The sequence below is a fragment of the Dermochelys coriacea genome, chromosome 11 (genome assembly GCF_009764565.3).
Source record: "Dermochelys coriacea isolate rDerCor1 chromosome 11, rDerCor1.pri.v4, whole genome shotgun sequence".
In the NCBI taxonomy this organism is placed as follows: Eukaryota; Metazoa; Chordata; order Testudines; family Dermochelyidae; genus Dermochelys; species Dermochelys coriacea.
In genome coordinates this window covers 65804220-65823266 of record NC_050078.2, presented here as the reverse complement: position 1 = coordinate 65823266, position 19047 = coordinate 65804220, and the positions used below count along the sequence as shown (strand labels likewise).

Below are 19047 nucleotides of genomic sequence, written 5' to 3'. Positions count from 1 at the left end.
CTTCCCAGGGTCCTGCGCTCCAGCCCGAGCTAGAACATCTACACAGCTACTTTTAGGCTCTGAGACTAGCTGCCATGGGTTTTTGGTGTTTTAGTTTGCAGCGTGCACGTACCCACAGAGTGAAAAGACAGTCCCTGTCCCAAAGAGCTTACAATATAAACTATGGAACTCTCATGGTGAACTTGCTGGATGAGATTCATTGCATGGTAGAGAACACAAAGGCCCCCATTCTGCAATGAGTTTTGCGTGAGCAGACCACTGTGGCCACTGAACAAGTGGGTAAATGTTTGAGATCTCTCCAATATCCATGCGGAACCAGTTGTTTATCTTCTCTGGGTGACAGTCACATCCGCAACAATATTGAGCATCGTAGCTTTTTGCTTTAATTTCCTTGATTTTAAATTGTGGTTATAAAAAGAAAGAAGGAAAATAAATGACTGTGTGAATGTGACACATGGTTTTGAGAGTGGAACAATTTGGAAAAATTTACTAAGGGCTGTGATGGATTCTCCATCACTGACAATTTTTAAATCAAATCTGGATTTAATTGGATTTCGGTATTTTTCTAAAAGATCTGCTCTAAGAATGATTTTGTGGAAGTTCTATGGCCTGTGTGTTATATAGGAGGTCAGACTAGATGATCACAATGGTCCCTTCTGGCCTTAGAATCTATGAATAAGTAAGTCTAAAGCTCTTAGACGTATGTTAATAAATAAATCCAGTATAATGTAACAGCGGTTCTGTGTTTTATCTTGTATTCAGAGGATACAGTGCAACAGCTGCCTACTACAAATGCACGTTAACAGCATGTATTCCTAATTATGACTCCATAATCAGCTTAATTTAAACACGTTTTATTACTGTTAATAATAAAAATCATGTATCTAGCATTACAAATTTACACTGAACTTTACATTACAGCCATATGAGATCAATGGCAGCACTCTCTTTAACTTCTCTGAGAGCACATGAAAGCCATGAGACTGTAAGCTCATTAGGGTAGGGAATATGCGTGAATCTCAAATCTGATTCTGAGAGATGACAGCCACCTCCCTCCCTCCCCCCCCCAGAGGACCATGAGGGTGTGCATGAGGTCACATGAGGATGTGCAGCACCTGGTGCAAGGCTTGCAGCATCTTGCAGAGTCAGGCCTTGTGAGTAATGACATGTCTGCGTGTTTAGCAGCCATGGTTTAACAACAGGTGCGATTTAAAATCAAATTGGTGAAATCAGTGCAAAAGGTTGCGTGGACCCCCTGAAATCAATATAAACCTGGTTTATAGAGAGTTAAATTGATTAAGAACAGGTTTAAGCTAAATAAAAATATGTCATTCTTGAATCAAAAAGGAGGGTCTGACAGAGTTTTGCAACTTGTTTGACTTGTGTGTAGACAAATCCTAAATCACGCTGCCCAACCCTAAACAATTTATAATCCAATGATCACCTCTTAGTGAAGTGAAAGGAATATTGCCATTGATTTCAGGTAGAACAGATGAGGTGCTTTTGTCTTCAAACACAAATAGAACCGTAACCGTTTTCAAGGAAGATTACCCATTTGTCTGTGGTAATACTACATGGGCAGGAAGTATTTTGTAGTTCAAATTCCTTGATGTGACAGCATGGCTCTGAGTGAAGTGAATCCAAGGGCAGAATTTGTCCCTTAACACACATGCCCATCAACAACTTTTCAAACCTTTTTAGTTCTGCCATTTTTCTCCCTAATGGCCATTCTCCAACATGGCTCCATCTTAAATCTCTCCATATCTGACAAACCTTTAAAACCCTACCAGACAAGAAAGGCTTCAAACCACCATTTAAACAAAATAAGGTCAACACTACTTTTTTTTCCATTCTGCTAACAAACAGCATAGAAATTACAACAAAACCCTATTACTACATTTGCTCATTCATATAAAAATATAAAAATACAGTTGCAAAGAGAAGTGATCATTAGTCAATATACAGCTTCCTTGTTGCCAAAACAAAATGTTAGGCCCCAGTTCTGCAAAAAGGACTTTTATGTGTGCCTAACTTTATACACTGTGAATAGTCCCATTAAAGTCAATGGGCCAGCTATGGGGCATAAAGATAAACACATGCATAAATCTGTGCAAGATCCAGGTCCTAAACGACACACTATGCCCCGAGCCTGAGGTGGTGTGAAGCAGCATAGCTCTGTTGTCTGCAATGGAGCAAGGCTCATTTACACCAGAGCAGGATCTGGCCATATATTTTTGCACTGTATTGTCACCAGTGTATAGACAGTTCTATTAGAAGAACACCCTTTTGTATAAAAAAGGGTGTGCAAATCATTTTAAAATATCTGAAGTCTGATGTAGGACCCAGTCAGATTCCTTTTACAGTCTAATGAGAACAGAATTGAAGCCAAGAGATATTTTTGCAAACTGCCTTCTTTTATTCCAGTATTTTGGAGAATGTCAGTGACCATAAAAAGTTGGGAGATGGAAGACACTGACTAGTAGCTTTGCCACATGTCTGGATTAAGGACTTTGAACCCTAACTAATGGCTCATCTCTGAATGAGCAAAATGGTCTAATATGACCATTAGCATGGGAGAGGACAGCAGAGAAAGAATGATGTAAAACACTGATGAGTACCCTAACTCTACATGAACTGCTGATCTGGTTTTCCAACTGTCCTCTCCAATGTTTTCCTTAGTAGTTATGGACCACATCAAACCATTTTGTTCTGTACATGCAATTCCCAGTGATATTCCTCAGAGCTCTGCACAAAGGCTGAGGTAACATTTTCAAAAGTAAGTGACTTGGGAATCCATGGGATTTAAGTGTTTTTGAAAATTTCACCCTGTGGATAACATACAACCTAGAATCTTTGCTCTCATCCTACATTACTTTCCTTTCCCACTAGTAGCTTCTGAACATTTTTTCATTGTGTAAGTGGTAAGTAGCTTCCTTAAATCTGACTCATTTTTGTCTTATCCAATCAAGCAGCGTTTTAATATTTTAAAGCTACCAGTATAAAAAAAATTAATCTGATTCAACAACCACATGCATCTAGAAAGTCACCTCCTTGCAAGAACTGTGATGACTCAGAAAATGCTTTTGTGATTTAGAGTTGACTGTCACCCAACGTACTAAAATAAATTGCCCATGATTTCTCACAAGCTCTGCAACAATGTACTACCAAAATGGCACTGAAAATGCTGCATTGCACAACTATTAAATGTTTCTTTTGGTGCTAAACAATCAAAAAACTGTCTTCTGGTCATCAGAGGGACTGGCAGAAGTGGTTAGCTTTCATACTGGCCTTTCAGAGAATGTTACAGGTTTTTAAATGATGAGTTAGCAGGATTCTTTGCTTGTTCCTGCCAGTGCAATCCCTTTTTGGCTTTCCCTGCACCCACATACCAATTTAAGTATGATCTGACACCCCCAGAAGTAAGCAGCAATATCTTGTACAACATAGGACTAGGGAACTGACTCACTTCTAATCATCATATCTACCTTAACCCTCACTCAGTACTGTGGGATCACCATGTAATTTACATTGAAAGCCAAGTCATTAACCAGTAGATTCCTGGGAAAATAAAATGTCAGCCTCATGTAGTTTTGCTATTAATTAATTAATTAATTAATTATTACTAGCACACCCATTTTTAAGGTCTACTATCTAGGCTCCCATTACTTTGGCATCTAGGTTCCTTAAGTAAACTTTGTACTTACATTGTTCCCTCTGCCAGAGGATCTCAAAGTGTTTTTCAAAAACTTTAGGACTTCAGAGACAGCTCCCTGTGGAGGCAGACAAATGCTAGCACCTCTTTTTACAGATGAGAAAAGTGCAGCACAGACACAAAGTGTTGTTTCAAAAGTGACAAGGAGCAGCCTGCAGCAGTTGAAGGCAGGTCTCCTGTCTACCAGGCCTGTGCCTTAATCACCTTTCTTCCTCTAGTTAATGGCACCTAATGCTATGCAACAGATCTGGGTTTACTTTCTGACCCAGTCTCACTTTGCATTTTGAAGCCAAGCTACTGAGGAAGTGTCACCGATGGGTTGTGTCTGATAAGAGGTCCATCCCACTTATCGCCTTGAGGACGAGGGGTGTGTGTGGATTCCGCTGAGTACAGGAGGATTGATGTGGTTAGGGTACTAACCAAGGTCTTGGGAAACTAGAGTTCAAGTCCCTGCTCTGCTACAAACTTCCTGTGTGACCATAGCCTCTCTGTGCCTCAGTTCCCCATCTGTACAATGCGGATAAGAGCACTGCCCTAACTAGGGGCGTTTTGATACATTGAAGATTGTGAGGTGCTCATATACCAAGGCAATTGGGGCCTTATAAATGTCTATGACAGAAAGGTAAAAAGAACAAAAAAATCAGCACAGAGGGAACTATGCATGTTACTGCCACTAAAATAAAAGGAAATGGCCAAACTGCACACTTATGTTCAACATTCAGCTGTCTTAAAGAAGAGCGACTTGGCTTTAATCCGCTTTGGATATTTTTCACATGATTTAAGAAAAGTTAATATGGATACTGGTGGACTGTGCAATGTATCTGGCTGGGAAGCTGAATAAAAAATTGAGGTTCCTCCTGGAACAATTCTAAAGTAGAACCCCTGCTTACCAGCAATGTCGATTCTTTTGAAAAGGGGCATGGTAAGAATCGGCATTGTGCTTATATTATGATAAACCTCTTAATAAACAGTATTAAGACCTAGATGTCCATTTCATCTCAGGAATTAAGATAGACACACCACTGGTGCAACTCCCAGTAATAGTTACACTAGCGATAAATGTGTATTTTTCAATGCCTTCAATGAATGTGGCCACGCTGTCATCTGTTTAAATAAAGTCGATGCCAAAAATATCACATAACTTTGGCTTCATGCCCAAGAGTTCAGAAAGTGTAATCTACCACGTAATTGCCTCTATACTCTTCGGCTTCTGTTCTTTATTCCTATCGTTCCACAAAACTCCCTTCTTTTTGCCATTTCTCCACTGTATCCACTGGTTTGCAACTTTAGTTAAATGCCTCCTGTCAATCTAGCACAAATCTAATACAGTAAACAACCCAACTGTTGCTTTAAGACTATAACGTTATTTTCAAATGATTATTTACTGGATAAATTATAATATATAATATATAATAATTGATACAGCATACATAATGTATAGTATAGCAGCCTATTACTTTTCTTTTCTGTAGATAGAAGGGACAATTTGCAGTAGGATTACCAAGAAGCTGGCTACAGCTACAGGGTTAAAATGAATTATAACTGCATAAATTGGAGGTATAAAAATATATATAGTTTATTTTTAAGTCATCTCCTCTCTGAAGTATAAACAAACAGATGAAACTTGAGTTTTTCTGTGCTCAGGAGATCACAAAAGGTTTGGTAAATGGCTGCACACTTCAATAAGAATTTACATAAGAGAGGAAAAGCATTATAGCCAAAGGAATTGCATAATCCGAGATTTTGATTCACTATTCACTAATTGGTGAAAAACCATGCAAGTCAAACATGGTCTGTTAATGATGGTCTCACTTCTATTTCTTTATTTTTATCCTGGTGGAGAAGATTCCTTTACAATTCTCCAGTATTGCAGCAAAACCTTGAATGCTGACATCAAGACTAGTAAGCAGTGTTAGTCCTTGAAGCACCATTTGGAAAGCGTTAATGAATTCAGATTGGTACTGCAGTTTGGCTTGTTGCCCTAGGATCATGGAAGTGAAATTACAAGGGTTGGTGGAGGGAGAGAAAAATGACTTGAGCTTAGCCCAAAACAAGTTGTTGAACATATGTTTTATGAATCAAAGAATTTTATATACATTGCTGGTCCATGCCTTTCCGCCATAACGAGTCCTCACGTTAATGAATATCAGGGAGGAAACGTTATTAACGCCATCTATGCAAAACATAAAAAACCAAAACATTTCCTTTGAAGAAACGTATTACCCAGGGAAATCTGAAAAACAGCAGAAATCCCCCTAAAGACAGAAGAAATATGATGGTCTATAGAACAGGGAGAGATGTAGAAGAATGTATATATGTATATTATATAAAATATCCATTACTGGCAAGATTCTGGTCAGAAAATAATTATTGAGAATGTCAGATGGCCTGATGACAGCCTGAAAAACATACTCGTTTTAGTTCAGAAATAGCATCTATCAATCAATTTTGATTGTAAGGGAAGTCCAATTTCATTATCATCATGATAAATGAAAATATTAAACCAAAATTCACAGTGAAGCCCATTAGCAGTTGCTGTTAGCTGAGAGCAAAGATCCAGAAGTGCCATTGGGTTTACTTGTTTTCTGACTCATCCCAATATCTGACACCTGGAAACTGCACTGGAAATCTCAGGAGACTTTTTCACAAAGTTTCCGTCATTCCTGCTTTCATCCAGGCTGGAAATACGACAAGAACTCCCTTTCCTGCAGAATTTGTGTGAGAGAGAGTGTGTGTGAGAGAGAGTGTGTGTGTGTGTGTGAGAGAGGGTGAGAGAGAGATTGGGGGGCTTCTGATATCCACCATGAAATAGGATAATGAAGACATATTTGCAAGTGTGGGCCTTAACCCTGCAAACACTTACACACACTCTTAACTCTAAGCACACGAGTAATCCCATAGAGGTTAAGCAGGTGTGTAAGTATTTGCAGGATTAGAGGCTTAATTTTTAAAAGAAGTTGAATTTTTCTGAATTCTACATTGATTCAGGGTTTGGTTCAGCTTCATTTTTTTGAGCAAAGATTTGGATCCTTTCTTATTTCAGTCATTCAATTAGCACTGATATTGGCATAACCAGTTTCTTAACAGCTAAAAGGACAATGGATTTTGTGTAATGATTACATGAATGAAATCCCATTACTTCTAGGAGGCTACTGTAGGTTTGTGATGAGATATAACTGCAGAAGTTAAGCAAAATGAACAAAGTTTGATTGTTGGAGTTCTCCAAAACATCTAGGGTTTTTTGTTTTTTTTTTAAGAAAGGTATTCATATAGACTTAAAGGAGCCTGATCAATTTCATGACAACGGAGTGGTTGCCCATTGGGAGGGTTGGCTTAAAAGATGCTGGGAGAAGTATGGCTCATAAGGGGTTAATGGGTGATGATCACACCCATTATCTCCACTGAAAAAGGAGACACACAGGCAGTTTTGAAAAAACTTCCAAGTGACTTAGGACCACGAGTTCCATTGAAAAATCAATGTGATCTGTGCTCCTAAAACACTTAGATCCTTTCAAAAATCCCGCACAGTTTGCAAGGTCCTCATTCTGAGGGCCTTATCACAAAAGAGCTCCTTTCTCCAGTGACTTCTCCAGCAGGCCTCTATGCTATGCCGATAGTCTCAAAAGGATTAAACAACAGAAACAAGAAAGAGAAGGCGAATATAGATTTTCTCATTTATGTTTTAGCAACAAAACATTCATAAATAGCAGATTCTGCTGCTTTTGTAGCAACATGTAGGAAGAGCCTCTTCTGTGCTGAATGACGTATCTAATAAACACAGGGAATGTGCTCCTCCAGTGTTGCCCCATATACCTGGTACATTAAAATTCCATGCACCAAAACCGAAGCTGAGGCACTTGTATTTTCTGGCAGCAAGGTGGGGGTTAAAAGCAATTCCCCCCTTCCCCCCAGTATTAAGCCATCTCTATGCTTCCAGGTCTGAGTTCTGTGATAGATCTTACCTGGCTAAAGCAAACCAATGAATTTAACCCCTTTCTTAGTATGAGATGTAGCTTTCAGTTACACTGATATCCATATTAAAAAGACCCCCTTTCTAACGCTATTAACTCTCAGTGTGGATGGAGGATTTTGTACAGCTTTCACAGGGGTTCCAAATCCATGTAAGCAGGTAAACAGCTGTTAGTATTCACCCCTTTGGTGGCCACTGTGGCTGAAATGACTGACCTGATGAGGTAGTCATCACAGATCAAGCAGTCTAAGCTTATACGTACATATTAAAAGTAACTTTTACAGTCTGCACTGAGATAAGATTTAATGCCCAAGTAAAGCTGTAACATAGCACAGTATGACAGAGTGAAAAAGCACATACGTTTCTAGAAGATCGTATCAGTATTAACTCCACACTCCTATCTGTTTATAAATATATTAAAATATAATGTGCCTTACCTTTTTGATCTGTGGAATAAGCAGACCCCAATCAGTGCGCCTCGTCAGAGACAACAGGCTGGAGAATCTGTTAAAATAAGCCAAAAAAAAGAGAGTGATAATATTTTAATTTTTGATGAAACAAAGTATTTTCTTCAGCTAACAGGAAAAAAAAACTAATTGTTTTTGTTATACTAACATGGATACATGTATAGATACATATACACATACAGCATGTACTATATACACATCTTGAATTGATCCAAGTTGCACTAATGCAGCACTTAATACCCAGCAGACTGAATTCGGAATGCTAAAACACAATGGTGGTTTTCTTTTAATTTTCCGAAATCACCCAAAGCTGACATTTTAAAAAAGAAAATCATTACCAGCTCATATGCTGCCATACCACAAAAGCCTATCCTTAACTAACTGCTGCATAATCATTCTCCCGGAGTATTATTATCCATCGGCTCGCTGCCTATCTCCAGACAGACGCAGTCTGCAAGCCACCAGCTTGCATCCACCATGTGTACGGTGGGAAAAGGAAAACGGCAAATTAGAAAAAGTCCCTGCAGTGGTGAAAAGGAAAAGAGGGCGAGTGGGAGAGGAAGAGGGAGCTCACTGGCCACAGAATTTTCGAGAAGGATGACAAGGCAGCCAGCTCCGCCATCATTCACGTACAATAGGATACTGCATTTGTGTCTGCTTAAGCAGTTTGTCAAGGGGTTTCTGGTATGAAATGCCTGACAGGCATTTTAATTGCATTCAGCCAAGTGTGTCCCCAGGAATCAGGCCTCTAATCCTATGAATTTCATCAACGGGTTTCCTTTGTGCCATTGCCAAACACACTCACATGCATCCACTGCACACAGGCAGCAGCATGCGGTATTTCTGTGGCTATACCACTCCAATTCCTACACAGGTTTTACGTATTGTACATGCTGAAAAGGAGGTCTCATTTTCTGCATTATGGAGGGGGAGAGGTTTGATATTTCTGCTTTATTTTTCTATTTGGTGTTTCATTGTCAGCTCATTTACTCAGCTACTTGAGCCCCAGGTTTGCTTATTTCCAATGACCGAGAAAGACGAGAAATTTCCAGCAGAGCTCAAATGTTGTGAGTGGGGGACCTTTGTTGCCAATATTTGTCACCAATATTCCATGGTTCAGCTTGAAACTAAGCTCCTGTCAAAAATCCAATTTTGCCCCCACTGCCCTAACAGTTTACATATTGGGCTCAAAATGCGTATGCTAGATCAGGAGCTAGGGTAGATTTTTTTAAAAAGCCAAATTTGAACAGAATCAGATTAAGTGCTTCTGAATTATGGCACCCTATACAGTGAAAAAAAGTGTTGAATAGAGTTTCAAAACTTGTCAAACTTGTTTTCAAGGAGGGGAGGACAACTTCCTAGCCAAAAAAAAAAAAAAAAGACAGAAGAAGAGATCAAACTTAATAGCCTGAACTCCCCTGGCTATCTAGTGCCCGGGACTAAAATGTGGTTGATAAAAGTCTAATTTCTTTTTGAAACATCAGTTAAGGTGAACTGAGGCCCCGATCCAGCAAAGCACTTAAGCCCATGTCTGACTTTAAGCACATGGGTAGTCTCACTGAAACCAGCGGGACTACTCATGAATTTAGAGTTAGGCACACATGCTTAAGCAGTCTGCTGGATAAGGGTGCAATTATGCATGTCAAATGGCAGATGAAGACCGTTTTAAACAGCAAGTTGTTGTCCCTTTTCCTTGCAGAGTTAGACCCCCACAGTGTAACCCTGTCTCTGGGGGGGGGGGGTCTGGTCAATGGGACAGAGGCCATTTCCCCTCAAAAAGCGTCTGTGAGGAGACCCAACAAGCCTCCCAAGTCTTGTGGGGTGATGTGGGGGATCCAGCATGGTGCCCGAGGCTTGTGAAAAGGGCTGAGAAACATCCTAAGGTTCACTGAGGGGTCTCCCCTACCACAGAGTCCAGGAAGTCCAGAGGGAGAGGGGGCAATGCCCTGCCTGACCTCCTCCTCCCAACCCCATCTTCTCACCAAGTCCCCATTCCCTGTGGGCCTCCCAAGGTCTTTTTGACTGCCTGCCCTCCAAGAGTCTCAGCAGTCAGTCAGGTAAAAATAACTGGCAAGCAACAATGCTTCCTGCTCTGCATTCACCTGTGCCCAGGAGCTGGCTCCAAGTGCCCACGCCAGCCCATCTCTCTTCTTAGAATCAAAGCTGGCCTTAGGGGTGGGCAATTGGGGCAGTTGCCAAAGCAACCTGGGGGGGGAGGAGGCGGCAAAAAATGTTTTCCACCCTGGGCAACAAAACACCTAGGGGGTCAGGCCTTACTGAAAGTCCTTCTTCCTCACAAATCACCACATCTCCAGTGAGAGGGAGGCATGAGGAAATGGAGGAAGCTAGTTTGACGAGGGCATGCATGGAACTGGGGTTATGGGAGAGCATGAGGATATGGGGTGGAACAGGTGTCTTGCTAGGAGTTATGGGGGATGGGGACCCCTGAAGCAGCACAGAGGCATAAGAGAAGCAAGCAAGAAAAGCACTAGGATTCTCCTAACTTCTCTTCCCAGCAAGCTTCCTGTGACTTATCAAAAGGGAGTCTTACAGCTGCCAGCTACAGGAGGTTCACCATCTGCAGAAGCCAAGGAGGCTCCAGTCTAGACCTTCGCTGCCTTCTCCCAAAGCATGGAGCTGCTCTCCAGCTCCTCCACCTAGCCCCCATCGGCTAGTAGCAGTACCCTCATGGTCCTCCAATTGCCCCCAAAGCTCTGCTCCTCCACAGACTCCCCCAAAGCTCTTAGGGGGTCCCATAAACATAAGGCATGGGGGAAAGAATAACGGGGACCCCTGAAAACCCTCCTAAAGACTGAACTGAGTGCAGATGGCTCTGAGAAGCCTCATTCATACGACTCAGTGGGGGACTCAATGCATTTCCCCAGGCAGTGCCCTATTTCTGGGCTCATCCTAGGACTTCAGAAGGCATGGTGAAGTCAGGCTTCCCTCCTTCAGTCCTCAGGAAATCAAGCAGCTTATAGCTTCCTTTGGTCCCGAGTTCCAGGTCAGAACTATTAAAAAAAATTATGAACCTTTGTGCATGGGAAGTTAAAGTTGGTAGGCCCAGATTAACAGTGAGTGTATATTGCCTTTAAAGAAAATTAGAGATCAGAATACAACCCTTTGGACACCCAGGAAATGCAGAATTGAGGTTGCACTTCTCAAACAAGGCACCCAAACCACCTCAACTCTGCCCAGGAAATGATGTCCTGAGAAAAATCGAACCATTGACTCCGACCATAGCAAACAGTTTCATTTCATCAGTCTTCACAAAAACCAGAGTGCCTCACTCATAAAGCATGTAGTGGGTGTGCTCCCTTCCAGCTTTCTTTATGGTCATACGATGCACATATGCAAGAATTTCACAAATTCCTGACCAGACAGACAACATCCACAGTCACTCTGGACCTGATTCAGCCAGATGCTGAAGGCATTCAGCATCTCACAGGGGGTGCTTATGTCCTTCCAGGATCGAGCCCAATGATGCATGTATGCACCAGTTCTCCAAATGTCATTAGCCATAAAGCTAGCTTGTCTCCATAGATGATCCTCAAATCCCAGGATAATGAAATTAGAGCACTTAAATGAGATGAGCAAAGGTTAGCATGGCGACAAATCATCACACTTAGCATTGGGGATGTGTATTTGTGAAGCAAATCATAAAACCGATGCTCTGTCATGCACGTTTTCTATGCCCTACCCGTAAAGAAGGGAAAATGGGAAGCGAGAATCTTTGGGTACGTCGACACAGCATCTAAGAAGGTGCTTCCAAGCACAAGCAGAAAGAAGCATGCTAACTCTGCTCAAGAGAGCATGCTACCATACTTGGCACCTGAGTACAATCCTGCCTGCCCTGCCCCTATGCACTCAGGTGGTTAGCCCCCACCACCCATGCCACATTGCTATTTTCAGCACACTAGCTCAAGCAGGGCTTGTGTGTCTGTCTACCCCTACACCCCCCAGCTGCTATGTAGACATACCCCACATAGGGGCAAGAAAGATAGTCTGCATGCCTTGTTTGTTCAGGGAAGACTTAATGCTGCATTTTCAGGGGGTTTAGCTTTGTGATGGGGCATCTGCCCCACACCAGCGCGTAAAGGGTTAACCTCAGCAGGGAGCAGGGGAGAGGAGACCTCTGAGTGATCCACTCCAGCACAGCTAATCCAGGAGGAATTGCAGGGAGCAATCAATCCGCCGGGCAGGCTCAGATAAGAGGAGCTGCAGGGCAGGGCCGGGTCAGTTGCTGTTGGAAGCTCAAAAGAGTGAGGACTATGTTTCTAGTAGGTGGAGAGACCTGCAGCACCTTGGACAGAGCAACAGCTGGCAAAGACTGGGGAGCAAGAGGGCATGGCTGGCTGCTGGTACTGGGTAGTTGCATGCCCTGAGGCAAGGGTGAAGAAGGAGCAGGTGATGTGAGGAAGTGGCCCAGGGAGACATAGCAGCATTGTGAGAAGTTAAGGAGTTGCAACACGAGGCTGCTATCCACAGGGTCCCTGGGCTGGGACCCAGAGTAGTGGGCCCAGGTCCCCCCACCCCACTCAGTACTAGGGAAGTGGCATGATTATTGGACGGAGACACTAACCCTTGGAAGGGGAAAACATGGATGGTGATGCAGTTAAGTCACAAGGAGGATGCTGTGGTTCCTGAGGCTGCAAGAGGGGCTTCAGGCAGACAACAGTGACAGAGTGATGCAAACCATGGGTGGGAGGGCATCAGCCTCAAGCTAATCCCCAGAGTAACCAGGAGGCGGCATCAGACCAGCAATAAGTGACATGTCCCTTGATAACCTTCTTTTTTAAATTTAGCTAATTTTTATTATTATTTCCATTACAGTAGCAGCTAGAAGCCCCAACTGAGCTCAGGGTCCCATTGGATTGTTTCCCTCATTTTAGAGGCTGGGATTAGAGGCAAAGAACAATAAATGACTTAGCCAAGGCCACACAGGAAGTCATTGGCAGATTCAGGAATTGCACTCAGATTTCCTGAATCCCAGTCTGATACAATTACTACAAGACCATCTTGCCATGCAAACTACTGCTGCTGGCCTGCACCCATCCCTTAACCTTAGCAAAGGTTTTTCTGTGTGTGAATTTGGTTAACATTTTATGTGGTGCTTGAAGTGGCATCTAATATGATCTCGACTGTAAGTTAAAAGAAAGATGCCTTGTGAACAGAATTTGTACCTTGGTGGCAAAAACAGCATCCAACAGGCCTGATTATTTTATTTTCACATCTTTTTGGTTGATCATTTTAAGCACTAATGGAAGGATGACTGCAGGTGCTGCTGTTTCAGCCCCAAAGCTTCAGGGCACAGTTGGAATCTCATCACTGCCAGTTTCTCTACCATAGTAAGAAACATCAGAATATGCCCATTTTACAATGCCCTGCAAGGGGGCCAGTTTGGGAGAAGTTCTGGGATTCTCTCTCTTTCCTTTAGGAGGAGGAAACTAAATTGAAGGAAATGAATTAATTCTGAGAGGCATACTTATGCACAGTACTGTGTCTGCAAAACCTTTCAAAAGGGCTCTGCAATGAGAAAGGTTGAGGCAAGAGTCAGCATCACTAAGTATCTCCATGGTTACTGGTATAGTTCAGATAAAATAAAAATAAAGCACTGATGGGAGATGGGGAGCTAGGAAAAGCTGCAGCCTGAGTTACCAGCTTCTGCAGGTACCAAAGAGCAGAAGATTAAAAACTCATTGTGGAAAATTTCAGGATTGAAAGAGGCCCTGGTTTTGTCCCTAGCCTCCTACTTTAATTTCTTTTACAGTGAATTGATGCACAAACAACTTATCTGCCATCTCACGCTGCCAGTCTATCCAGGGCCTTCTGACTTGTTTTGTCCATTTCCTTTATACTGACTGCACCCTTCAGTTCTGTATCCTCAGCAAATTTTGTTATCTTGCTGGTACTTACATGCTCTTTCTCACAAGCTCTTGACAAAATGAAAAAAAACATCCGTACCATTATTCATCCTGGTGGCACTCCGCCAGTTGCCCATCTCCATTTCACAGTGCCTCCCAGCACATGGACCCTTGGCCTTGGCGATCTAAGCCAGTTCTCTATTCCCCCAATAGAATATCTGCAGACTTCAGAGATTCCTTGTTAGTTGAGCACAGTATTATTACAAGGGATCTGAAAATCTAGGTAAACTATGTCCACTCTTTGCTCCCTGTCATCTCAGTTGGTTACTTCTTTTTAAACTGTCAGACAGATGATTCAGGCATGAGCTCCCTTTTGTGAATCCCTCATTAACGAAGTAACAACTTTCTAGGTATTTCTTAAATCTATCTCTGATTTCCATTTTTTTCCTGTTTCATCTTTACTGCTGAAGTCAATACTAAAGATTTAAAACATTCAAACCCTCCCAAAAACGCTTCTCACAGTGTGACTGATGCCACATGGAATCCTTTGAAGCTATTAGACAAATATATTTATTTTTCCAGGCCATTTCTCTTCCCAATCCTTTTATTAGAGGAAGAATCAAGACAGAAGTGAGTTTGCAGTAAGATATCAAAGCTTATAGTGAAATTGTTTCCTTAAATGTCAGTTCAGTTTGTACTTTCATTTACTGTGTAACCTAATGATGTTTTATTAATTGTCTTGTCATGCCTCATCCCGAGAGCTATAGCTTATTGTTATTCTATTCAAATTTATAAATAAAATATCTTTTAAAAGCATGAATCATTTAGTTAAATCAGATTTCACATGACATACAATTAAAAACTAATACTTAGCTGACATAACCTTATATGAACACAGATCAAGAAGTCCAATGCAAAATATACACGTTATCTATTCTGCTCCATCCCCGGGATCATGACAACATGTAGACATATACTTTAAATCCATCCCTATTCAGACCAGCACTTAAGCACATGCTTAACTACAAGCTTGTACTTAAGTTCCATTTACTTAATGGACATTACAGGACTTAGCACATGTTGAAGGGCAGGATGATTTTCCTGAACTGGAGATCATATTGCAAGCTTCTCGTGGCATTTGATCTTGCACTGCATTATGCCAATAAACCAGTTTAAGCTGGTAACCTCTGCTCAGCAGCTGAGAACACGAGATACAAAGTTCTCCCCCTTTAAAATTATGCCTTTTTAAGACTCAGTATTTTCCTGGGTAGCTAAGCATTTTCTTCCATATCCTCCCACTCACTCAAGAGATTAAAAACAAGTGGTCGTTCAGATAACTTGTGACTTACTTGACAGTGAGACCAAGTAAACCGGCAAAAGAAATCAAAATAACATGTAGCAACATGTACTTGAATTAGTTTGAACAATTTCTCACTGAGCAAACTTAAATGTAACATAGGCAGTCAAGTAGAAACATATGCAAGAATTATCAGTAACTGGGCCATGTAAGAAGGGAAGCCTGCAGTTTAGCAACTCTGAAATAAAAAAGTATCACTACTATTTAGAGGGGAAACTGCAGCAAAGAAAGGAGAAATAACCAGGCAAAAGTCACTCACCAGTCAGAGTTATAGATGTGAACAGAACCCGGGCCCCGACTCAATAAGATAGAGAAGCACGTTTCTAACTTTAAGAACCTGAATAGTCCCATCAGCTTCAATGGGTCTGCTCAGGTCCTTAATGTCATGTAGATGCTCAGGTATTTTGCTGAATTGGGGTCCTGGCCTCCTGACTTAATGCAGTGCCCTATTTGATGGACCAAGCTGCCTGCTTCTCTTTCTCCATGGGTCTCAATCCTCCCTTTCAAAAATGAGCATGCCAGCAATGTTAGTACTCTACTAAGTGTAAAGGTATATCATAATGTTTCCTTCTTCTACTTTAACTGGTTCATTTTAGGACGCCAGGGCTCCAGAACCATTCGCTAATATCAATTTCCATCCACAGTCCAGGGCTCTGACTGATCCTCCCGCCTTCCTGCCCCTTCCAATAAAGGAAGGGGTACCTGAAAATCTCTGGAATGTCAGTAGGCACAGATGTATCTACTGAGAACTCTGCAAGTAAACAACTAACAAGGAGAATGGAGGTCCTCCATCCCCTGAACAGGATGGCTCCTGCTGAGGACACAGTGTCTATGATGGCCTTGCTGGCAATAGTTGCTGCTGTCATAGATATCATGTCCACAATAGCCACAACACAACTAAATCTTACCTTGATGAACTCCTTTCCATTAGCATTGACAAAACAGGTGAATGAAGCAGAAAGGAGAATGTCAGCAGTGGAAGATCAGGTACAAGGGCTCTCTGCCCAGGTGCAGAGAAGCCTCACAGATTTATCTTCTCTTAAATCTGAAGTGGCAGACCTTTGGGGAAGGTCTCATCATAATAATATGAGAATTATAGGAGTACCTGAAAGAGCAGAGAAAGGGAAGCCCCTAGAACCCCAAGCTCCTTTCAGAAATGCTTAGCCAGCTGGAGAACACGCAGCTCCCTGGTTTCTAAGCCAGCCTCAAATACCAAACTCTGATTGTCAAATTGATCAGATGTACTGTAAAAGAAAAAAATAGTGCAACTAGCTCATGGGATGGGAGGGATGTTTTGGTGGAGGTCCCAAAACAAGATCATCATTTTTTAAGATTTATGGGGGAAAAAAAAGTGGTTGCACAGAGATCAGCCTTTAGAAGAGCAAAGGAACTTGCCAAGCAGGGAGGGTTCAGCTCAATTTCATGTCAGTGTTTGGTGAGGGAGTTCATCTGATCCCAAAGCCACAAGAAGAAGAATGTTCTTTAGATAGCCTGAAGTGAACTGAACACCTGTTCTGTTTTACATCAAGTTTACTTCCCAGTTGTTATGTCTGCCTTCCCTGCACTGAACTTATCCAGTGCTGTGACTAACCTGCTTACTTGGTTTATCATTTCTGCTCTAAGCTTATACTTGATTAACTTTTGGGACACATACATCCCTTCTTGCTGCATGTGAAGTGCTCCAGCAGGGGAATTCATAGATTCATAGATACTAAGGTCAGAAGGGACCATTCTGATCATCTAGTCCGACCTCCTGCACAGCACAGGCCACAGAATCTCACCCACCCACTCCTATGAAAAACCTCACCCATGTCTGAGCTATTGAGGAACACCTCATCCCAAATTGATCTCACGGGAGTGCACTGACCGTGGAAAGGATTTATTTAAATATTGAGTGCCTTTGCTCCTGTATTTGTGCTGGGGAATTAATGAAACATTGGACAATACCCCTAACTGGACGGATCAACATGAACCATTTGTCTGTGACTATATGAAGTATGTGTGTTAGCCCAGCACCGATGCACACCAAAGAGAGATCACTAGGGGCAGTGCAGCTCCCCATGGCTCCGTAGAAATGTGCGGGTTCCAATTCCACTTTTAAAAATCGGTGCCAGCGGAAGATCCTGTTGTGCCACCATGCCTTGCTGCTAGGAGGCCTCAAAGCTCAGCAGCTAGACCTCCCCTCCCCTGGAAGTGTGAGAGGTGGCTCTCCTCCCTGCAAGACATCACGGAAAACTGCACAGGAGCTGAACAATATAGATATACCCCCAGGGATCAATGGAGTAGAGAAGACAAATGCAGGTTGCGGCACTATATGGACAGTGATTTCTATCTTCCCCTATCCCCTCCAACTTCCTCCCTTTACCGCACGTCTCCTGCCTTCCTCACCTACCCTGCTCTCCCTACTTCCCCAGTCTTTCCCCTTGTTGCCTAAGCCCCATTCAACTTCCCGCATCGTAGCACATTCTATAAGCTCAAACCCTGAGCTCATGAACACCAACTATGAAGTTAACGTAGAAGAGTCACTTGTTCAACTGGATTGTTTGTTGTGTTCTTTGGTGCAGTCATTTGCAATTTGATTTCTCCCTTATTACCTATATGTTTGTTTAATATGGGGAAAGAAAATATTTGGTTGTAAACAGGAGGGGCTGTGTGCAAGGTAATCCCCACAATACACAATGTCCCACTCAGTGCACCAAGATGTATTACCAATACTCTGGTGTTGGGTTAGGCAAACTTTTGATTGGTTTTATTTCTAGTGTTATGTGTTTGATTATTGTTGCCTTTTCATTGTGATGTACTATGCTTGGTAATAAGTTAAGTTGTTATACGTATGTTATGTGTTTTTATGTTTTTGCTTTAACTTGCCTTTTTGTGCTCTTCTTTCTTCAGAGCCCTCTCCTCAGTATTCCCTGGAAGTCTGGCAAGTGGCAAGAGAATCAGCAAACATTTCATCTGTAGACTCCCCGCCCTCATGGGCTTCTGTATGGGGGGGATGGGATGGAATACAGCAAGTGACAAACATTTAATCACCAATGGGTAGGGATTAGTCATATTCTTCTCTGGAATGTACGTCCTATTCCCATATAGATTTCTTTTTGATCTCCAAAGTCTTGGCTAATTCTGCAACTGACTCCTCCATTAAACACAATTTCTGTCTCTGAGTTTCCCTCTATAACTCTTCAAATAGCAACAGATCAAGGTAAGAAATAGCCATACTGATGGAGATTTAATTCTTCACTTATCAGATTCCCCCTTTCAGAATTTTTGTTGAAAAATAATTTGGTCTGTTCCTCGAAACAAATGAATCCTCAACATCTTCTCGCAGGTTTTTTGTGGGATACACTCAAGGCCTAGTTGAGGGGTAGAATTATAATTTTGCATCTGCTAAGAAGAGATAATGTGGAGAAAATGACACCCCTTGAGATTTGTCTTATGTTAGAGCCCCATCTCCAGATTTTCTGCACTCTCTGATTAACTGTGGATATGAACTCAGTAAGCTGCACTCGGTGCATGCTGAATTTGCCATATTTCAACTCAGGCAGAACTTCTGGGAATTGGGAGAAAAAGCTGGCAAGTTGCTGGCATACCACCTAAGACAAAAGACCTCTGCATGTAGAATCATGATAAACATGGTAAATTATGTTGAACATCTTAAGGTATTAATAATGATTTTT

At 42.0% G+C, this 19047-nt stretch overlaps 1 protein-coding gene across 50 annotated transcripts in view; it reads right to left on the bottom strand.

Annotated features, from left to right (window-relative positions):
* MAP2 (microtubule associated protein 2) overlaps window positions 1–19047 on the bottom strand; it is a 344721-nt gene that overhangs the window by 186807 nt on the left and 138867 nt on the right. For 20 of the 50 annotated variants that reach the window (XM_038421402.2, XM_038421391.2, XM_038421395.2 and 17 more), the window contains one exon: window positions 8120–8186. The gene's annotated coding sequence lies outside the window, so the exon portion shown is untranslated. Of the gene's footprint in view, window positions 1–8119; window positions 8187–8487; window positions 8838–19047 lie in introns of those variants that run through there. The other 30 variants (XM_038421397.2, XM_038421423.2, XM_038421403.2 and 27 more) reach the window with 13 other exon arrangements.